This window comes from Grampus griseus, assembly GCF_964374135.1.
Source record: "Grampus griseus genome assembly, chromosome: 19".
Lineage (NCBI taxonomy): Eukaryota > Metazoa > Chordata > Mammalia > Artiodactyla > Delphinidae > Grampus > Grampus griseus.
The window spans coordinates 41,530,705-41,554,516 of NC_139013.1; positions in this window are offsets into that span (position 1 = coordinate 41,530,705).

Below are 23,812 nucleotides of genomic sequence, written 5' to 3' on the forward strand. Positions count from 1 at the left end.
AATAACTAAAATTATCTACCACCATGTGAAATAGCAATTGTCATTTTAGTCAGGAAAGATAAACAACATTCCTTTCCTCTTTTTGATATGTAAATATAAATACTGTTTAGGAAAAAAACCACTAGCAATATTTAAAGAGACAGTAAACTCAGACCAGTATGAGGCTGAATTTCATGCTTTAAAGTAATGGCTCTCACCATGGAGAACAGTATGGAGGTTCCTTCAAAAACTAAAAACAGAACTACCATACGACCCAGAAATCCCACTATTGGGCATATACCCTGAGAAAACCATAATTCAAAAAGAGTCATGTACCACAGTGTTCATTGCAGCTCTATTTACAATAGCCGGGACATGGAAGCAACCTAAGTGTCCATTGACAGATGAATGGATAAAGATGATGTGGTACATATATACAATGGAATATTACTCAGCCATAAAAAGAAACAAAGTTGAGTTATTTGTAGTGAGGTGGATGGACCTAGAGTCTGTCCTACAGAGTGAAGTAAGTCAGAAAGAGAAAAACAAATACCATATGCTAACATATATGTGGAATCTAAAAAAAAAAAATGGTTCTGAAGAACCTAGGGGACAGGAATAAAGATGCAGATGTAGAGAATGGACTTGAGGACACGGGGAGGGGGAAGGGTAAGCTGGGAGGAAGTGACAGAGTAGCATGGACTTATATATACTACCAAATGTAAAATAGACAGCTAGTGGGAAGCAGCCGCATAGCACAGGGAGATCTGCTCGGTGCTTTGTGACCACTTAGAGGGTTGGGATAGGGAGGGTAAGAGAGGGAGACGCAAGAGAGAGGAGATACGGGGATATATGTGTATGTATAGCTGATTCACTTTGTAATAAAGCAGAAACTAACACACCATTGTAAAGCAATTATACTCCCATAAAGATGTTAAAAAATAAATAAAATAAAGTAATGGCTCTTAGCCAGAGCTTCATAAAAATATGCATTATGTGATCCTACGTACTAAAACCTTTATTCAGTAGGTCTATGCTGGAATCCCAGGCATCTTCATTCAGGAAAAAAAAATATGTATTTATATATGCAATTCTGATATTCCTTGTTGATTACCACTCTCTTAAAAGGCAGAAGTAATAACTTGGTCATTTGTTTATTGCCGCTCACAGTAGGCAGAGTTTTTTTTGTTTTTGCGGTACGCGGGCCTCTCACTGTCGTGGCCTCTCCCATTGCGGAGCACAGGCTCCGGACGCGCAGGCTCAGCGGCCATGGCTCACGGGCCCAGCTGCTCTGCGGCATGTGGGATCTTCCTGGACCAGGGCACGAACCCGTGTCCCTTGCATCGGCCAGCGGACTCTCAACCACTGCGCCACCAGGGAAGCCCTAGGCAGATATTTTTGATCTTTGTAAACAATCAGCTTATGTCTAAAAGTATGAGGTTTACACATTTTTTCTGTTTGTTGTTGATAATCCTTGTGTAGAATAGAAAAGACAAAGTGAGTCTTGTTGATTTCTTCAGTATTGGCTTGAAGGAGGAAAAAAATCAAGTTACATGGGGAATTCCCTGGTGGTCCAGTGGTTGGGACTTGGCGCTCCCGATGTAGGGGGCGTGGGTTCCATCTCTGTTAGGGGAACTAATATCCCAAATGCTGCACGGTACAGCCCCCCCAAAAAAAAGAGTATTTAAAAAAAATCATGTTATATGAATAGAAAAAAAGAAATTTGATAGGAAATAAGTTTAATCACTGAAAATGAATACTCTAAAACATGAAAAGTAGTTTTTATTTGTTCACTTGAAAAATGGTTGTTCAGATGATGATAGGGTAGAAGTTGGAAGAAGGGACATGAGGGAATAGGGTATTTGGGGACAGAAATAATGTAGAAAAATGACATTTTTAGTTGAGGTGGTAGGACATTTTGGTAATGATAGCAATGAAAAAAGGTAGATTTTTGTTCGTTATTTTCTTCTCCCTCACTAAGATTATGAGTATAAAAATAAGAATGATGTTTTAGAATTGTTTGAGTAGAGTCAATCAAGGTAGATGGTTCACTCATTCATTCGGTTCATTCACTAAACACATTATTGAAGTGCCACACACAGTAATAATATAATAAATAAAAGAGATGGAGTTTCTACTTCAGTGTTCTTTCTAACTGCATAGACAGGAATGCTGGATAAAGAATTTATCTTTCAGGGCTTCCCTGGTGGAGTAGTGGTTGAGAGTCCGCCTGCTAATGCAGGGGACACGGGCTCATGCCCTGGTCCAGGAAGATCCCACATGCCGCGGAGTGGCTGGGCCTGTGAGCCATGACCGCTGAGCCTGCACGTCCGGAGGCTGTGCTCCGCAACGGGAGAGGCCACAACAGTGAGAGGCCTGCGTACTGTAAAGAAAAGAATTTGTCTTTCAGCCAGCTAGTTTCCTGCTCAGGACCCAGCTTTAACCAGTCTTGGCTATGCTAAGCAAATCATAACCTGATTGGAACATAATTTCTTCTTTGTAAAAACCGAGGGTTACACTGAGTACTTTTACCATTTCTACCTCTAAAATTCTGTGCTTTTTTATGTGAACTTTAATCTCCTAAAACTACATTAATTCTATGCATACCATTCTTCCCTTGCCATCTTTATATCTGTTTTCTTTTACTTTCCTTTTTTGCACATAACATCTGTGGCTTGGTACTGATTCCATTGGTTATTTATGTATTTACTTGTAGTCTACCTCACTGGACTGTGAATGTTTGAAAACAGAGATAGATACAGGTCACTTTAGTGTCTGCACTTACGCACACAAAATGAATTAGTGGTAAAAAAAAAAATGAATTAGTGGTGATTAAATTATGTTTTTCTTCTTTTAGAAACTAAGTTCCTGAGGTACCTTGTAATCCAAGGTCTGTGCAATTAGAAATAGCATTAAAGTTAAGACCTCTATTTTATTTACTTTATTATTTTGCCTGGCACATAATGAAATAATGTGCTTTATGAATGATAAGCAAATCATCATTTATAAACTGTCTTTTCAAGTTCAAAATGCATAAAATAATATAACATTAATCCTATTTATCGGGACTTCCCTGGTGGCTAAGAGGTTAAGAATCTGCCTGCCAATTCAGGAGACACAGGTTCGAGCCCTGGTCCCGGAAGATCCCACATGCCGTGGAGCAACTAAGATCCCACATGTGCGCCACAACTACTGAGCCTGCACTCGAGAGCCCGCGAGCCACAACTATGAAGCCCGCGCGCCTAGAGCCCGTGCTCTGCAACAAGAGAAGCCACCCCAACGAAAAACCTGCGCACCGCAACGAAGGGGAGCCCCCACTCGCCGCAACTAAGAGAAAGCCTATGCACAGCAACAACAAAGAAAACCCAATGCAGCCAAAAGAAAAAAAAAATCCTATTTATTTCTTTTCATTGATTATTACATACATTGATAAGTACATCATTAGTTTATTAAATGTATGATATAAGATGGTTGACTGTTAAGCAGTGGAACAGATCTCTATTAAGTATTGATTTTGGAAACATTAAGCTAAATTTTAAGTATGTATATATTATATTGTATATACTATAAAGTTTTAAAATAAATGTGTTTTGAGATGCTTGTACTGCTTATATTCCAGAAATGAACTTATTTTACTAATGCTACAATTAAATGTGAGCTTAGTAAGGGTCGAAAATTACAGGACACTGGAGCCCCCTTCTCTTTTTAGCAAGCAAGCAGTTACCATAATTTAAGTACATTAGAGTAGAAGGTCCATGGCACAGATTGTCTGTTTTATGACTGATGTATCCCCAGGAACTAAGAGAATGCTTGGCTTACATCAGGCAGTCAGTAGATATTTGTTGAGTGAATGAATAAAAGAATGAGAATATTTATTGACTGTGCTTCATTCTCTAGGGGGTACAGTGTTGTCACCACTGATATGTTATTTATTACCTCTTTTATTTATTAGCAGTGTTTCTGAAATAATATGAAAATTAGAAATTTTCCTGAAGCTTATTTCATAACTTAAAATTATGACCCAGTAACCTTTTAGTATTTTAATAACCTCATCAGCAAACATTGAGTGCCTATTGTAAGTATGGTACTGCTAAACTTTAGTCATTCAGATAAGACATACCACAGTTTCTGCCCTTGAAGAGTTTTCAGTTAATTGGAGAGATAGAAAATAGACATAAAGATGATACATAGCAATATGAGGGTATCAAAATTACAGTACATATGAGAAATTAAAGTTATGTTCAATGAAAAGTTTGATATTAAGTTTATGTGCATTATTATTCAAATTTTAAAAATGCATAGAAAAATAGGGAAGGGAAACATAAATATACTAGTGTTTTGGATGGTGAGATCATGGGCAAATTTATTTTTATTTCATACATATCTGTATTTTTAAAAGCAAACAATAACTTTAAATAAATTAATAATTTTCTATCCCAGATCTAGGATAGGATTTGTATTAAAAAGAAAAGTAGGGCTTCCCTGGTGGCGCAGTGGTTGAGTCCGCCTGCCGATGCAGGGGACACGGGTTCGTGTCCCGGTCCGGGAAGATCCCACATGGCGCGGAGCGGCTGGGCCCGTCAGCCGTGGCCGCTGAGCGTGCGCGTCCGGAGCCTGTGCTCCGCAATGGGAGAGGCCACAACAGTGAGAGGCCCGCGTACCGCAAAAAAAAAAAAAGAAAAGTAAAGCAGTCTATGTGCCCAGCATCATCAATTGCTAGATCCCTCTCCTGTTTATACATTCACTAGGATGCCCCATAGGTACCTCAGCCTCATCATTTAAAACGGAATTCATTGTCTTTCCAGATTTACTCTTACTCCTAAACTCTCTATCATGGGAAACTGCACCACCTTCCATTAATTTTCTCGTGCCAGAATTCCTGTGCGCTGTTTGGAACTATTTCTCTCTCTCTCTCTCTCTCTCTCTCTCTCACTCTCTCTCCATCCCCCTCTCTCCCTCTCTCCCTCTCCCTCCAATCGTTCCTCCCTCCCTCCCTTTGGTGCTAGTCATCCAATTCAGTTCATCAGTTTTCTGAGCACCTTTAAATTCGTATCCTATTTGCCATTCTCACTGCAGCTGCCTTGGTTCAGGACCTCATTATTTCTGACTTAGAGGATTGTAAAAAAACTTACTCTTTGCCACCTCTAGGACCTAGTCTATTTTGCATATACCTGGGAGGATGATCATCCTCAAATATAAGTCTGAGCTTATCATGTCTTTGCTTGAAACACTCAAAAGCTCCCTATGTGCTGAGGGATAAAATCTTTATTGCCTAGAATGATTATACAAGGCCTTTCATGATCTAGCCCCTCCATGTCTTTGGGAGCCTCATCTCATGTTACTCCTCCATGTAACTACTGTATTCTAATTTAACTGAATTACTTGAAAAACTGAAGTAACCAAAATACAAATACTCTGTTTGTTGAGATTTACTTTTAAGTTTCTCCTCCTTCTTCACAAATATGTTTGTCAAATACCCATTTCAGTGTTCAAGACTGACCTCAGGTGTCACATACCCTGTGCAGCCTTCTGTGATCCTTTCCGGATAGTGTTAAGGATTCCTCTTGACTTGCATAGCGTCCCATATTTCTATTAAAGCACATATTGCATTTTTTTAAATTGAAGTTTAGTTGATTTACAGTGTTGTGCCAATCTCTGCTGTACAGCAAAGTGACTCAGTTATACACGTAAAGACATTCTTTTCCATTGTAGTTTATCACAGGATATTGAATATAGTTCCCTGTGCTATACAGTAGGACCTTGTTGTTTATCCATTCTAAATGTAATAGTTTGCATCTACCAATCGCTCCCAGTCCATCCCTCTCCCTCCTCCCTCCCCCTTGGCAACCACAAGTCTGTTCTCTATGTTTACTATGAGTCTGTTTCTGTTTTGGAGATAGGTTCATTTGTGCCATATTTTAGATTCCACGTATAAGTGATCTCATATGGTATTTGTCTTTCTCTTTCTGACTTCACTTAGTATGATAATCTCTAGTTGCATCCATGTTGCGCAAATGGCATTATTTCGTTTTTATGGCTGAGTAGTATTCCATTATATATATGTACCACATCTTTATCCATTCATCTGTTGGTGGACATTTAGGTTGTTTCCATGTTTTGGCTATTGTGAATAGTGCTGCTCTGAACATAGGGGTGCATGTATCTTTTTGAATGATAGTTTTGTGCAGGTATATTCTCAGGAGTGGGATTGCTGGATCATATGGTAACTCTATTTTTAGTTTTCTGAGAAACCTCCATACTGTTTTCCTTAGTGGCTGTACCAACTTACATTCCCACTAACAATGTAGGAGGATTCCCTTTTCTCCACACCTTCTCCACAATTTGTTATTAGACTTTTTAATGATGGCTATTCTGACTGGTGTGAGGGTGGTACCTCACTGTAGTTTTGATTTGCATTTCTGTAATAATTAGTGATGTTGAGCATCTTTTCATGTGCCTCTTGGCCATCTGTATGTCTTCTTTGGAGAAATGTCTATTAAGGTCTTCTGCCCATTTTTGGACTGGGTTGTTTGTTTTTTTGTTGTTGAGTTGTATGAGCTGTTTGTATATTTTGGAGATTAAGCCCTTGTTTGTCGCATCATTTGCAAATATTTTCTCCCATCTATAGCATATTGCATTATTTTAAACTTCACTAATTTATTTTCTCCCTGTAGCATATTGCATTATTTTAAACTTCACTAATTTTATTTTCTCTCAACTGTGAACTTCATGAGTGATTTTCTCTTATAGTGTGTACTTTAGTCCAGTACAGGAGCAAAATAAATGTTGAATGAATGTTTAAATTAATTGTTTTCTGTGAGGTTGAGGGTGTTAGTGAAGAGGGGATGGCATAGCTAAAAATACTGAGCCTGTGAGTGGCATATAAGGTGTCAAACAAGTGAGTATGACCAGGAGAAGATAACTTGTGATATATTTTGTAACCCAGACTACCTTCCTCTACCAGAATATTTGGTTTTGTTTGATTGATTTTAGGCAGAAATGGTAGCAAAAGTGAGAGAGAGGCCAATTTATAACAGTTGTGAGTACAGTGCAAAGAACTTTTTTTCTGAACATTTGAGAGTAAGTTGCCAGCATGATGCCTGCCCCATCACCTTTGAATACTTTAGTATGTATTGCCAGCAAACAAGGATATTCTCCAACATAATTACAATATAACCACCAAAATGTAAAAAATTCACATTGATACATTTTTTCCATCTAATCCTCAGACCCCCATTTAGGTTTCTCCAGTTGCCCCAGTAATGTCCTATATAACAGCAGCCCCCAACCTTTTTGGCACCAGGGACTGATTTCATGGAAGACAGTTTTTCTACGGATGGCAGTTGGGGGGGGCGTGGATAGTTCAGGCAGTAATGCGAGTGATGAGAAGCGGCAGATGAAGCTTTGCTCCCTCGCCTGCTGCTCACCTCCTGCTGTGCGGCCGGGTTCCAAACAGGCCATGGACTGCTACCAGTCTGCGGCCTGGGTGTTGAGGACCCCTGCTGTATAACATCAGCATTCAGTTTACAATTACATATCCATTTAGTTGTCATGTCTTGTTAGTTTCCTTCAATCTGAGATAGTTCCTTGGTCTTTCCTGGACTTTCATGGTTCTGATACTTTTGAAAGTTACAAGTCAATTATTTTGTGGAATGTTCCTCATGATTACATTCAAATTATGCATCTTTGGCACAAATACCACAGAAATAATGATGTATTCTTACCAAATCCTCTAGGGTAGCATGCAATTTTGATTTGTGTCATTACTGATGTTACTCACTTTGATCACTTAATTAAGATGGTTTCTGTCAGACTTCTCTACTTTAAAGTTACCCTATTTCTCCTTTGTAATCAGTATCAATATTTTGTAAGAGTTGTACTTTGAAAATATTTAAATATCTCATTCCTCCTCACACGTTCAGTTTATTCATTACTATTTTATGTCAGTATGGACTCCTATGTTTTCATTAGATTATAATCTGTTACTATTATTTTTTATTTTTATTTTTTTGGCTGTGCTGCACAGCTTGCTGGACCTTAGTTCCCCAACCAGGGATTGAACCCGAGACACGTCGGTGACAGCTCTGAGTCCTAACCACTGGACCGCCAGGGAACTCCCATGACTTATTTTCATGCTCATATTGTCTCATATTGGTTAGTGAGAGCATCTTGAAGATGGTTTCTGTATTCTTTTGACATGTCCCCCATAATTCTTTGAGTACTTCCTTACTTTTAGCAAAACAGTATGTATTTCAGGCTCATCTTGTACTTTCCGTATCCCAGTTCTGATAACAACTATTTCTCAAGGAAGCCCTAGCTACTTTAGGTAAAAAAGAGTATTTAGAAACCAAGATCTGGATACTAGGTGTGCTTATTTTCCATGAGTGTGCTTTTGGAGTACTGCTGCTCACAGAATCTTTCAGAAGACAGAGCTAGGGAATATATGTATGCTTATATACATACATAATGTCTTTATTTATTTTTCTATCTTTCTCTCATGAGTTCATACTGATACTTCCAGTTGCAACTCAGTACCATAGGGTTCCTTCTTGTTTTTCTTCCTATGTTTGTAACTCTTTTGTTCAACATTGCAAAACTTGATTCCCTTTAATTTTAATATATTTACTTATTTGAGCAATCTTCCTCTGTGTAATCAAGCTTCTGTGGCCATTGCTTCTGTCTTTTGTACATGTTGATACCTAATTATCCAACTTGGACACCCATGACTTGCATCCAGGCTGTGGCTCTTTCCTCCTACAGGAATGCTCTCTTCATCCCATGTGTGCTATGACACCCAGAGCTGCCCTCCTGCTTATCTGTTGACACCCTCCTCACCCTGCTTGGGTTCTGACTCCCCACACTGGGCAGCCCTGCTCGGCAGATATCATCCTATAGCTCTCACCCTACTAGGATTTTGATACTCTTACCTAAAGGTACCCTTTGCTCCTGCTCCTAAAACCCCCATGGATGTGTTGCTTACCCACTGGAACTCCAGCATATTATGCTGGGCTGTCCATCCATAGGAATGTCCTCTTCATCCTGCTCAGGCTCGAAGGCCTCACACGAATGCCCTCCCCACCCTGCTTGGGTTTCTAATCCCCATTCTGGACTTCCACACTCCTCATGGGCACACTCTGCTTCCTGCTTAATCTTTGACACCCAGCCCAGGCAGCCCTACTATATGGACATTCTCCTTACTGCTTGGGTTCTTACACCCAGTGCCAAGTGCCCCTGCACAAATACCCTTTTCCCCCTGCTCAGGCTCTGCTTCTCTGTGCTGGCTACCCTCCATCACCTCAGTTGCTTTAGCTGTGATGCCCTGTGCCATCCCCTTGAGGGTGCATTTGTCACCATGCTCTGGCTCTGACACCCTATGCTAGCTTCTCTGCGTTCCCTCCCATAGATAACCATCCTCATTCTGCTTGGTCTACCCATCCCAGGAGACTTTTACTTTGCTTGGGCTCTAACCCACCACAGTAGGTTTTCCCTCTGTGTGTCAGGCTTCCCTCTTCTCATCCTGCTTTTTTGGACTCCATCCCACCCTTCCACTCTTCTCCACTCCTCCCCACTCCCCCCAGATATAGTCTTCATTCTGCTTGGGCTCTGACACCACACACCAGGCTGTGGATATTTTATTTACATTGCTTGGATTCTGCATCTGATTATCTTTTCCCGCTCACCCTGCTTGGGCTCTGAAACCCTTTGCCAGGCCTCTGCTACCCCCACCCCCACTGTGGATTCCCTTCTCACTCCACTGGGCTTCTGACACTCAACCCCGGTCCTCCTTACTCCTCTTGGACTCTGAACTCTACAGCTCTTAAAGCTCTATTGAAAAGTATTCTTGTAAGATCTTTGAAAATTATAAATAAGCCATAAAGGTTTTAATCGATAGTTAGGTCATAGATAGGACTTTGAAAGTCTTCTGTCTAGAACAGACTTAAGTAATAACATCTTCTGAGAATAATATAAATAAATTAAAGTATATAACAAAAATGGTTAGTTAAATAGTATACTCCATTCTGTATCTTATAAATGTTGTTATGTAGCAAATAATTGTGAAATTTTAAAGTGAAAAGTAATAACTATTAGAAAAAAATATATGATGTACTATGTTAAAATGATTGTGGAACTCAATTTATTTTTCTTATTCCTGAAATAATTGTAATCTATGCTGCTGTATATTGTTTAAAATTACTGTAGAATACCAGCTTGAGGAAAACTATAATAAAATATAATCAGGAAGAGGTGATATGATTAAGTAAATAAGTAACAGCAAACTAATAAATTGACTTAAACTTAGCTGAGAAAAATTTATTAAAACAGAGATCACTTACAAGTTATTTTCGGACTTAATAATCTTTTAGAAAACAAATATCCGGTAGACCTGCAGCCAGTACATTTTCCAGTGGAGATGCCAACTATGATGACTGTCAAGCCTAAAAGTGTTTTTAACAGAATGAATGCTGTCTCTCTTCAACGCAGAACTATGTTGGCACAGTGGAGGTGCCAGGCATTTTGTTTTAGAATGTCTGATGTGAAACCATAGCTTTGGGATTCACCAGCTTATTGAGATAGTTAATAGAGACATGGAAGAGTAAGGCAATTAGTTCCCAAACCATTTGCAAGAACTTTTTGAAAGTTTTTTAACTCTTTTGGGTGCTTAAGTAGCTTTGTATATACAGTTTATTTATTTATTTTATAATATTCTTTAATGTGCTGCTTTTTCTTAACATATATATAAATTTAATCATTTATTTATTTACTTTTGGCTGCGTTGGGTCTTCGTTGCTGTGCGCGGGCTTTCTCTAGTTGCGGTGAGTGGGGGCTGCTCTTCATTGTGGTGCGCAGGCTTCTCATTGAGGTGGCTTCTCTTGTTGCGGAGCATGGACTCTAGGTGCACGTGGGCTTCAGTAGTTTTGGCACGTGGGCTCAGTAGTTGAGGCATGCGGTCTCAGTAGTTGTGTCACACAGGCTCAGTAGTTGTGGTGCATGGGCTTAGTTGCTCCTCAGCATGTGGGATCTTCCCAGACCAGGGCTTGAACCCATGTCCCCTGCATTGACAGGCAGATTCTTAACCACTGCGCCACCAGGGAAGTCCCTGTAATACAAAGTTTAAAAAAAAAAAAAAAGTAAAATCCCATTTTAAAAACAGAATACAAACATTTATAAATACATTTTCCAGTATTAGAGTGTTTGCATCTAATATCAGGGAGCATTTATTATTTGAATAACTAATATCTGTGCTGAGCATTAATTCACCGTTTTTTAGTTTTTTTAAGCATTCCCAACACAAAGTATCATCCTTTTTACCACAAATACTTCCATTTAGCTGCTTGCTCGACAATTGAGTTCAATTTATTTACAGAGCTTCCCCCCGCCTTTTATTGTTCATCTCTGCATGAAGTTAAGTCTGTGGTATTAGTTGTGTACAATTTTGAATTGTTATGTTACCTGAAAGTTAATAAGAGTCTTCAGAAAAGTTAAAAGAGTAGATGGGCTCTGACAATTCTCGTCTTTACTTTCTGACCCTAAAGCAGCTGAATATTGAATGCTGTTAGCTATCAGGTCAGCAAAGGTAAAGTGGCGATAAAAATTCCTAAAAAAGGAATAATAATTTACAGAGGTTTTTTTAATACTTATTTAATTTATTTATTTATTATTTTGGCTGTGCTGGGTGTTAGTTGGAGCATTCGGGATCTTTAGTTGTGGCTTGCGGGATTTGTTTTTTTAAGTTGCGTCATGTGGATGTCTTACTTGCAGCATGTGGGCTTCTTAGTTGCGGCATGTGAACTCTTAGTTGCAGCATGCATGTGGGATCTAGTTCCCCAACCAGGGATCGCACCCGGGCCCCCTGCATTGGGAGCACAGAGTTTTACCCACTGGACCACCAGGGAGGTCCCTACAGAGTTCTTTTTAACAGTTCTTCTTATTTAAGCCTTACATAGCAACTCTGTGAAGCTATGCACTATCCATGCATAGCCTTAATTTTTATTGTATTTATTGATTTGATTAGATTATATAGTTTAGTAAAAAGAACATTCATGAGCCCAGTGTCCAGACCAATTTATTTCTGCTACTCCTTTGTCCTGTATCTTTGTCTCACCATCAAAGGAAACTAATGTCCTAAACTTTATATTTATCATTCCCTTCTTTTGTTTTATCACATGTGTTTTTCTTTCTTTCTTTTTTTTTTTTTTTTTTTTTTTACTATTACACAAGTTTCACATTCTTGGTAAAATCGACCTCACATAATTGTTTTGAAATTAAGTGAGAATATGTATACAATGAGCTTTTGCACAGTGCCTGTCCCCACTCCCAAGTGCTCAATAAATGGTAGCTGTAACTGTATTATCAATGTTGTTATTTTGCAAAGGGAAGAACTAGAAAAGCATGCCTTTTCTCAGCTGTTTCATTTGTTTATCTCCCTGGACTCTTCTGGGGTAAAGTGAAGGAGTTTGGGGGTTTGAGGTCTTTTCATTTTTTTCTGGAACTGAGCAACATGTAAAACAAAACAGTAAAGTGGAATTTGGTTGATCAGCAGTTAGGGAACCAGAGTTTCTAAGTGAGAAGAAAAAAAAATGCTGCAGTATTAAGTTACAAGTTTTTCCTTCTCTTTCACTGCCTTGTGAAAGGCAGGATAGGATTTCTCTCTCCTTGAATTTGATGCAGTGTGGTGGTACTCCCACCCTCTCCTCCCCATATAGCCAGTGTTGAAGGGTAAAAGACCAAATTCTCCCAGAAATAATCAGTGACATAAAAGGATCATTTAGAGTTTACTGAATGACTGAACACATATGGCAACCAGTCAGCCCATTTTTACATTGTTCACCTTCCCAGCAAACATTGGGAAGCATTAGTTTGCTTTCAATATCTGAAAATGATTTCATTCCTCTAATCGCCCAAGGCTCTGCACTATTGCACCAACATAAGGCAAATTCTTGATCTGAACTTGTTTTCTCTTCTGCCTAATTGCTTTTTTCATACACTTATGTTCATGATTTATGTTGGGACTTCCCTGGTGGCGCAGTGGTTAAGAGTCCGCCTGCCAATGCAGGGGACACGGGTTTAAGCCCTGGTCCAGGAAGATTCCACATGCCATGGAGCAACTAAGCCCATGCGCCACAACTACTGAGCCCACGTGCCACAACTACTGAAGCCTGCGAGTGACAACTACTGAGCCCACGTGCTGCAACTACTGAAGCCTGTGCACCTGGAGCCCCTGCTCTGCAAGAAGAGAAGCCACTGCAATGAGAAGCCCGCACACTGCAACTAAGAGTAGCCCTGTGGGCTTCCCTGGTGGTGCAGTGGTTGGGAGGCTGCCTGCCGATGCAGGGGACACGGGTTCGTGCCTTGGTCCGGGAGGATCCCGCATGCCGCAGAGTGGCTGGGCCCGTGAGCCATGGCTGCTGTGCCTGCGCGTCCGGAGCCTGTGCTCCGCGGCGGGAGAGGTCGCAGCGCTGAGAGGCCCGCGTACCACCAAAAAAAAAAAAAAAAAGAGTAGCCCCCACTCACCGCAACTAGAGAAAGCCCATGCACAACAGTGAAGACCCAACACAGCCAAAAATAAATAAATAAAAATAAATTTATTTAAAAAAATAATTTATGTTAACTAATTATTTACTTTATCATATTTGATCTAAGTCTATTACATGGATACTTAAGCAGGACACTTATATTGGGATTTTGGTCAACTGAAATTCATAATGAACCATTAAGTGAGTTGATTAAGCATTATTATTGCTCAAATTATTAGCAACGTTAATAGAAAAAAATATGAGACAACAGTCACCCCAATTCTGGCAGACCAAGGAAAGAATTCTTTAGAAAACAAAAGTGAAATCATTCCTAGATTTTGAAAAAAAGAGTGAGAAAGAGAGTGAGTGCATTTAAGTACATTACATTGCACAAGAGCAGTTTTTACCAGATGTTACATTGATCTGTATTAAATTTGATTATTCCTTTGCACAGGTATTCCAGCCTTTCATTATCTGTGATGAATTATGACATATGATATATTCCTCTTAAGCCTGTGTCATTTGCAAATTCTGTATCTCTGTTCAAGTTGTTGATGTAGTAACCACATTCCTCAAGGGGGAACCCATACATTTTTGGGTGTTGTTGTTTAGAGTCATCTGTTTTATGAAGTCTACATTTCTTACATTGCTCGTAAGAACTTTGTAAGATTTTCATCATTTTACTGACTATAGGATACCTATGCCTGTAGTAATTTCTTGATACAGTAGATGAGCCTTAAAAGGGAAATTAGATTAGTTTGCAGTTTAGCTTTCATAATTTCACTTTTCACAAATAGAAACTATGTGAAAAGATATTTCTGTCCATGAAGTTTATTAGGAACATTGAGAGACCTAGCTCGCTCTTGTGCAGTTCTCAGTTGTTCTTATTCTATTCCTCTTTCTCTTTTTTTAAAAACAGCTTTACCCATGTATAATTTACATATCATAAAATTCACACATTTAAAGTGTACAGGAGATTGGCTCAAGATGGCGGAGTAGAAGGACGTGCGCTCACTCCTTGTGAGAGCACCAGAATCACAACTAACTGCTGAACAATCATCGACAGGAGGACACTGGAACTCACCAAAAAAGAGACCCCACATCCAAAGACAAAGGAGAAGCCACAATGAGACGGTAGGAGGGGCACAATCACAATAAAATCAAATCCCATAACTGCTGGGTGGGTGACTCACAAACTGGAGAACACTTATACCACAGAAGTCCACCCACTGGAGTGAAGGTTCTGAGCCTCACGTCAGGCTTTCCAACCTGGGGGTCTGACAATGGGAGGAGGAATTCCTAGAGAATCAGACTTTGAAGGCTAGCAGGATTTGATTGCAGGACTTCGACAGGACTGGGGGAAACAGAGACTCCACTCTTGGAGGGCACAGACAAAGTAGTGTGTGCATCAGGACCCAGGGGAAAGAGCAGTGACCCCATAGGAGTCTGAACCAGACCTACCTGCTAATATTGGAGGGTCTCTTGCAGAGGTGGGGGGTGGCTGTGTCTCACCATGAGCACAAGGACACTGCCAGCAGAAGTTCTGGGAAGTACTCCTTGGCGTGAGCCCTCCCAGAGTCTGCCATTAGCCCCACCAAAGACCCCGGGTAGGCTCCAGGGTTGGGTCGCCTCAGGCCAAACAACCAACAGGGAGGGAACCCAGCCCCACCTATCAGCAGACAAGCAGATTAAAGTTTTACTGAGCTCCGCTCACCAGAGCAACAGCCAGCTCTGCCTACCACCAGTTCCTCCCATCAGGAACCTTGCACAAGCCTCTTAGATAGCTTAATCCACCAGTGGGCAGACAGCAGAAGCAAGAAGAAGTACAGTCCTGCAGCCTGGTGAACTGAAACCATGTTCACAGGAAGACAGATGAGACGAAAAGGCAGAGGACTATGTACCCGATGAAGGAACAAGATAAAACCCCAGAAAAACAACTAAATGAAGTGGAGATAGGCAACCTTCCAGAAAAAGAATTCAGAATAATGATAATGAAGATGATCCAATACCTCGGACCAAGAATGGAGGCAAAGATCAAGAGGATGGAAGAAATGTTTAACAAAGACCTAGAAGAATTAAAGAACAAACAGAGATGAACAATAAAATAACTGAAATGAAAAATACACTAGAAGGAATCAGTAGCAAAATAACTGAGGCAGAAGAATGGGTAACTGACCTAGAAGACAGAATGGTGGAATTCACTGCTGCAGAACAGAATAAAGAAAAAAGAATGAAAAGAAATGAAGACAGCCTAAGAGACCTCTGGGGCAACATTAAACACACCAACATTCACATTATAGGGGTCCCAGAAGGAGAAGAGAGAGAGAAAGGACCAGAGAAAATATTAGAAGAGATTATAGTCCAAAATTTCCCTAACATGGGTAAGGAAACAGCCAACCAAGTCCAGGAAGCGCAGAGAGTCCCATACAGGATAAACCCAAGGAGAAACACGCCGAGACACATAGCAATCAAATTGGCCAAAATTAAAGACAAAGAAAAATTATTGAAAGCAGCAAGGGAAAAATGACAAGTAACATACAAGGGAACTCCCATAAGTTTAAGAGCTGATTACTCAGCAGAAACTACAAGCCAGAAGGGAGTGGCATGACATATTTAAAGTGATGAAAGGTAAGAACCTACAACCAAGATTACTCTACCCAGCAAGGATCTCATTCAGATTTGATGGAGAAATCAAAAGTTTTATAGACAAGCAAAGGCTAAGAGAATTCAGCACCACCAAACCAGCTCTACAACAAATGCTAAAAGAACTTTTCTAAGTGGGAAACACAAGAGAAGAAAAGGACCTACAAACACAAACCCAAACAATTAAGAAAATGGTCATAGGAAGATACATATCGATAATTACCTTAAACGTGAATGGATTAAATGTTCCAACCAAAAGACACAGGCTTGCTGAATGGATACAAAAACAAGACCCATTTATATGCTGTCTACAAGAGACCCACTTCAGACCTAGGGACACATACAGACTGAAAGTGAGAGGATGGAAAAGGATATCCATGCAAATGGAAATCAAAAGAAAGCTGGAGTACCAATATTCATATCAGATAAAATAGACTTTAAAATAAAGAATGTTACAAGAGACAAGGAAGGACACTACAAAATGATCAAGGTATTAATCCAAGAAGAAGATACAATTATAAATGTATATGCACCCAACATAGGAGCACCTCAATACATAAGGCAACTGCTAACAGCTATAAAAGAGGAAATCGACAGTAACACAATAATAGTGGGGGACTTTAACACCTCAGTAACACCAATGGACAGATCATCTAGACAGAAAATTAATAAGGAAACAGAAGCTTTAAATGACACAATAGACCAGATATGTTTAATTGATATTTATAGGACATTCCATCCAAAAACAGCAGATTACACTTTCATCTCAAGTGCGCACAGAACATTCTCCAGGATAGATCACATCTTGGGTCACAAATCAAGCCTCAGTAAATTTAAGAAAATTGAAATCATATCTAGCATCTTTTCTAACCACAACACTATGAGATTAGAAATAAATTACAGGGAAAAAAACATAAAAAACACAAACACATGGAGGCTAAACAATACTTTACTAAATAACCAAGAGATCACTGAAGAATTCAAAGAGGAATCAAAAAATACCTAGAGACAGATGACAATGAAAACACGATGATCCAAAACCTATGGGATGCAGCAAAAGCAGTTCTAAGAGGGAAGTTTATAGCTATACAAGCCTACCTCAAGAAACAAGAAAACTCTCAAATAAACAATCTAACCTTACACCTAAAGGAACTAGAGAAAGAAAAACAAACAAAACCCAACGTTAGTAGAAGGAAAGAAATCATAAAGATCAGAGGAGAAATAAATGAAATAGAAACAAAACAATAGCAAAGATCAATAAAACTAAAAGCTGGTTCTTTGAGAAGATAAACAAAATTGATAAACCATTAGCCAGACTCATCAAGAAAAAGAGGGAGAGGACTCAAATCAATAAACTTAGAAATGAAAAAGGAGAAGTTACAATGGTCACTGCAGAAATACAAAGCATCCTAAGAGACTACTACAAGCAACTCTATGCCAATAAAATGGACAACCTGGAAGAAATGGACAAATCCTTAGAAAGGTATAACCTTCCAAGACTGAATCAGGAAGAAATCGAAAATATGAACAGACCAATCACAAGTAATGAAATTGAAACTGTGATTAAAAATCTTCCAACAGGGCTTCCCTGGTGGCGCAGTGGTTGAGAGTCCGCCTGCCGATGCAGGGGACACGGGTTCGTGTCCCGGTCTGGGAGGATCCCACATGCCGCGGAGCGGCTGGGCCCGTGAGCCATGGCCGCTGAGCCTGTGCGTCCGGAGCCTGTGTTCCGCAACGGGAGAGGCCACAACAGTGAGAGGCCCGCGTACCGCAAAAAAAAAAAAAAAATCTTCCAACAAACAAAAGTCCAGGATCAGATGGCTTCACAGGTGAATTCTATCAAACATTTAGAGAAGAGCTAACACCCATCCTTCTCAAACTCTTCCAAAAAATTGCAGAGGAAGAACACTCCCAAACTCATTCTATGAGGCCACCATCACCCTGATACCAAAACCAGACAAAAATACTAGAAAAAAGAAAATTATAGACCAGTATCACTCATGAATATAGATGCAAAAATCCTCAACAAAATACTAGCAAACAGAATCCAACAACACATTAAAAGGATCATACGCCATGAAAAAGTGGGATTTATCCCAGGGATGCAAGGATTCTTCAATATACGCAAATCAATCAACGTGATACGCCATATTAACAAATTGAAGCAGAAAAACCATATGATCATCTCAATAGATGCAGAAAAAGCTTTTGACAAAATTCAACACCCATTTATGTTAAAAACTCTCCAGAAAGTGGGCATAGAGGGAACCTACCTCAATATGATAAAGGCCATATACGACAAACCCACAGTAAACATTATCCTCAATGGTGAAAAACTGAAAGCATTTCCTCTAAGATCAGGAACAAGACAAGGATGTCCACTCTTGCCACTGTTATTCAACATAGTTTTGGAAGTCCTAGCCACAGCAATCAGAGAAGAAAAAGAAATAAAAGGAATACACATTGGAAAAGAAGAAGCAAAACTATTACTGTTTGCAGATGACATGATACTATACATAGAAAATCCTAAGATGCCACCAGAAAACTACTAGAGCTAATTAATAAATTTAGTAAAGTTGCAGGATACAAAATTAATGCACAGTAATCTCTTGCATTCCTATACACTAATGATGAAAAATCTGAAAGAGAAATTAAGGAAACACTCCCATTTACCACTGCAACAAAAAGAATAAAATACCTAGGAATAAACCTACCTAGGGAGACAAACGACGTGTATGCAGAAAACTATAAGACACTGATGAAAGAAATTAAAGATGATACCAACAGATGGAGAGATATACCATGTTCTTGGATTGGAAAAATCAATATTGTGAAAATGACTATACTACCCAAAGCAATCTACGGATTCAATGCAATCCCTATCAGATTACCAATGGCATTTTTCACAGAACTAGAACAAAAAATCTTAAAATTTGTATGGAGACACAAAAGACCCCGAATAGCCAAAGCAGTCTTGAGGGAAAAAAACAGAGCTGGAGGAATCAGACTCCCTGACTTCAGACTATACTACAAAGCTACAGTAATCAAGACAATATGGTACTGGCACAAAAACAGAAATATAGATCAATGGAACAGGATTGAAAACCCAGAGATAATCCCACGCACCTATGGTGAACTAATCTATGACAAAGGAGGCAAGGATATACAATGGAGAAAAGACAGTGTCTTCAATAAGTGGTGCTGGGAAAACTGGACAGCTACATGTAAAAGAATGAAATTAGAACACTCCCTAACAGCATACACAAAAATAAACTCAAAATGGATTAGAGACCTAAATGTAAGACTGGACACTATAAAACTCTTAGAGGAAAACATAGGAAGAACACTCTGACATAAATCACAGCACGATCTTTCTTGATCTACCTCCTAGAGTAATGGAAATATAAATAAACAAATGGGACCTAATGAAACCTAAAAGCTTTTGTGCAGTAAAGGAAACTATAAACAAGACGAAAAGACAACCCTCAGAATGGGAGAAAATATTTGCAAACGAATCAATGTACAAATGATTAATCTCCAAAGTATATAAACAGCTCATGCAGCTCAATATTAAAAAAACAAGGGCTTCCCTGGTGGCGCAGTGGTTGAGAGTCCGCCTGCCGATGTGGGGGACAGGGGTTCGTGTCCCGGTCCAGGAGGATCCCACATGCCGCGGAGCGGCCCGGCCCGTGGGCCGTGGCCGCTGAGCCTGTGCGTCTGGAGCCTGTGCTCCGCAATGGGAGAGGCCACAACAGTGAGAGGCCTGCGTACCAGAAAAAAACAAAAACAAAAAATAAACAACCCAATCCAAAAATGGGCAGAAGACCTAAATAGACATTTCTCCAGGGAAGACATACACATGGCCAAGAAGCACACGAAATGCTGCTCAACATCACTAATTATTAGAGAAATGCAACTCAAAACTACAATGAAGTATCACCTCACACTGGGTAAAATGGGCATCATCAGAAAATCTACAGAGAACAAGTGCTGGAGAGGGTGTGGAGAAAAGGTAACCCTCTTGCCCTGTTGGTGGGAATGTGAATTGATACAGCCACTATGGAGAACAGTATGGAGGTTCCTTAAGAAACTAAAAATAGAGCTACCATATGACCCAGCAATCCCACTACTGGGCATATACTCAGAGAAAACCATAATTCAAAAAGACACATGCACCCCAATGTTCATTGCAGCACTATTTACAATAGCCAGGTCATGGAAGCAACCTAAATGCCCATCGACAGATGAATGGATAAAGAAGATGTGGTACATATATACAATGGAATATTACTCGGCCTTAAAAAGGAGTGAAATTGGGACAGTTGTAGAGATGTGGATGGATCTAGAGACTGTCATACAGAGTGAAGTATGTCAGAAAGAGAAAAAGAAATATTGTATATTAACACGTATATGTGGAACCTAGAAAAATGGTACAGATGAACCAGTTTGCTGGGCAGAAATTGAGACGCGGGGCTTCCCTGGTGGTGCAGTGGTTGAGAGTCTGCCTGCCAATGCAGGGGACACAGGTTCGTGTCCTGGTCCGGGAGGATCCCACGTGCCATGGAGCAGCTGGGCCCGTGAGCCATGGCCGCTGAGCCTGTGCGTCCGGAGCCTGTGCTCTGCAGCGGGAGAGGCCACAGCAGTGAGAGGCCCACGTACCGCAAAAAAAAAAAAGAAAGAAAAAAGAAATTGAGAGGCAGATGTAGAGAACAAACGTATGGACACCAAGGCGGGAAAATGGCGGGGGTGAGAGGTGGTGGTGTGATGAATTGTGATATTTGGATTGACATATATGTATGTCAGTATGACTAATATGAATAAAATGAATAACTAATGAGGACCAGCTGTATAAAAAAAAATAAAAAATACAATAAATTTTCAAAAATAGATAAATTTGAGCACTGAGCAATATGGTTACAGCCCTGCCCAACACCTTCATTGCAATTTTGTGAGATCCTAAGCAAAGTACCCAGTTAAGCCATGCCCAGACTCCTGGTCCACAGAAAATATGAGATAACAAATGTTCGGTTATGTAGGTTTTTTGTTAACAATCTTATTCACATATAATACAACTTGCCCATTTAAGGTATACAGTTGAAAGGTTTTTATTCTCTTCACAGTATTGTGAAACCATCACCAGAATCAATTTTGTAGTATTTTCACTACTCCCAAAAGAAAGCCCATATTTTTTTAGCTGTCACCCATCTTTCTTTCATTCACCCAGCCCTAGGCTACCGCTCTCCTACTTTCTGTCTCTATAAATTTGTCTGTTCTAGACATTTCATATAAGCAGAATTATACAAACAAGGTTGAGCACTGAGGGTTGAACAGAGTATTGCTTTTTGCTAAACTGTAAGTTCCTCTAGGTAAGGAAATTTAAAAAAAATAATAAAGTGTGCAGATTCAGTGGTGTTTAGTTATTTATATTTATAGAGCTGTGTAGCCATTGCCATAATCTAATTTTGGAATTTTTACCACCCCGAAAAGAAACCTTGTAACCATTCTTTCTCTTTAAAAAAAAAAAAAATCTAGTAGATTCTTTTAAAATCTAGTAGGTTTTTAAAAAAAAAAATGTAGTAGAGGTTATAGTTATCTAAGGAAGTGGTCTCAGGAAACTGCCTTTCCGTTATAGATTTCCCATTCTCTTTCTTCATATTCTTTGCTTATAAATCTAGAATTTCATTCCTGCTTATCTATTTAACTGATTTAAAAGATAATGCAAGAAAAATAGATATGGCAGCTTAACATGAGGGAGGACTATTTGTTGTTTTCATGGATTTAAACGACCTGTGCTCTTGTTCAGGAGTTCTCTCATTGGCTAGTGGAGACTGTATAAGTGTTTAATTTGGATTGAATTTAGGACTAAAGGACAATAGTACTAACAGCATAATTTATATCCCTTTAATCTTTTTATGTTTTATGGGAAGCAGGCTTGAGAGTAAGACCAAGGTATGTGGTCATGGTGTACAGTTATATCTTGGAGGGAATCTTTGAGATAATGGGGTAAAAGAAGAGTTTCAGTGAGGATTTAAGTCTTAGAGAAGTTGTTTAAAGTAGAAGAGCCAACACAGTTTTGTCTGAAGTCAGAGCCTGTGATGGTAAGGACTGTATGACCTGCTGTTTTCCTTGGATAGATAGGAAGAAACTTCTGACTTCTCTAATTTTCCAAACACTTGAGTCAGTTAATCAGAAAATACCTTTGGTGAAGGAATGAATCCATGCTTCCTACACCTTCCACTTGACTTGCTTATTACTTTGGTTTGGGGGTAGGCTATAGGGAAGATTGAAATATAACAAGTTCTATATTTAGTTACTTTCCAATGTATTTTTATTGACATTGCTTTTATACCTCTAATTTAGACTCTATGTCCTTCTTTGGGAAAGTGAAATGTGGTTAGTGATGGGGCTTTACTAGGTTAAGTTTTTTTTCCCTTGACATAAATGCATTTTGGTAGATCCTTTCTCTTTTTATCTAAGCTAATTTTTATTTTCATATTTCCTTTTTGTTTATTTTCCTACATCCCCCCCCAAAAAAAAGGTCTTGAATATGCTTTTCTTCTATGTATAAGGGTCTCGTTTTCAACGTGGATTGAGAAAAATAATTGTATTAAAATCTATGTTTGATGATGTGACATTTGTTTTAATTAGTTTCTTGTACTATCCCCCCTATATTATTTGAAAGATGGAAGTAATCTACTTAAGTTTTTTAGCAACATTTTAACAAGCTGAAAAATTTTAGTCAGGGCATATTATATTCAGACAGATGTAACATCTGCTAAATGATTTGAAGATGAAAATTTCAAGTGTTAGGTAATAGTTTTTCGAAAGAAAAATTTTTAAGTGGATTCTTTACTGTGAACAGAGATCATTTAATACTACAACTTCTAATTTTAGCTTTCCTTCATGATATTCTTTCTTATTCCTATCCATATGAAACTCAGGATACGTATTTTAACTGGGAGGATCAAAGTATTTATGAATTCAGTAATCAGTTAACTGACAGTATTGTTTGCTACCAAGGATAAAATGTCTTACAGTGCTACCTTTATTTTTTTAATCACTTAGTACAAATAGTTAATAATCTTCTTTAATAGTTGGAATGTTGCTTTTCTTAGAATACTAGGCAAGTCCCTTAAACTCTGTGCCTCGATTCTTTAGAAAATAGACATATGATTCTAACTGGTCTTTTGAAGTTTCTTCCAACATTGATTCTACTACCTTTAGTGGATATCTTGATAATTATTTCTGTCCAAAAACCATGTAATAATAACTATAAAACAATTTTTAAATAGTAGATGTAAATTTGATTTTATGGACAATTAGAATATTATAAAATATATTAAAAAGATACAGTACTCTTTAATCTGGGATAGAAAAGTAATCATAATCTAATATAGGCACTTGTGCTTAGTGATTTAAGAGTATCCTATACTTGTGCCTTTCTAGAGTTGGAGATACCTCAGAGTAAGAAGTAGTTCCTTGAGCCATAACATTTCTCTTTTTCTCTTCTTTAGGAGGGAAAAATGCATTGTGATAGCAAATTAAAATATTTGATAAAGGTGCTGAGTAAAAGAGCAGTAGACGATTGGTCTAATTGGAGAAGCCAATTTAAAGCTGATATACACTAGTACATGCCATCTCATATGTAAAGGATTATAAGTTATGCTCTTTTTTTT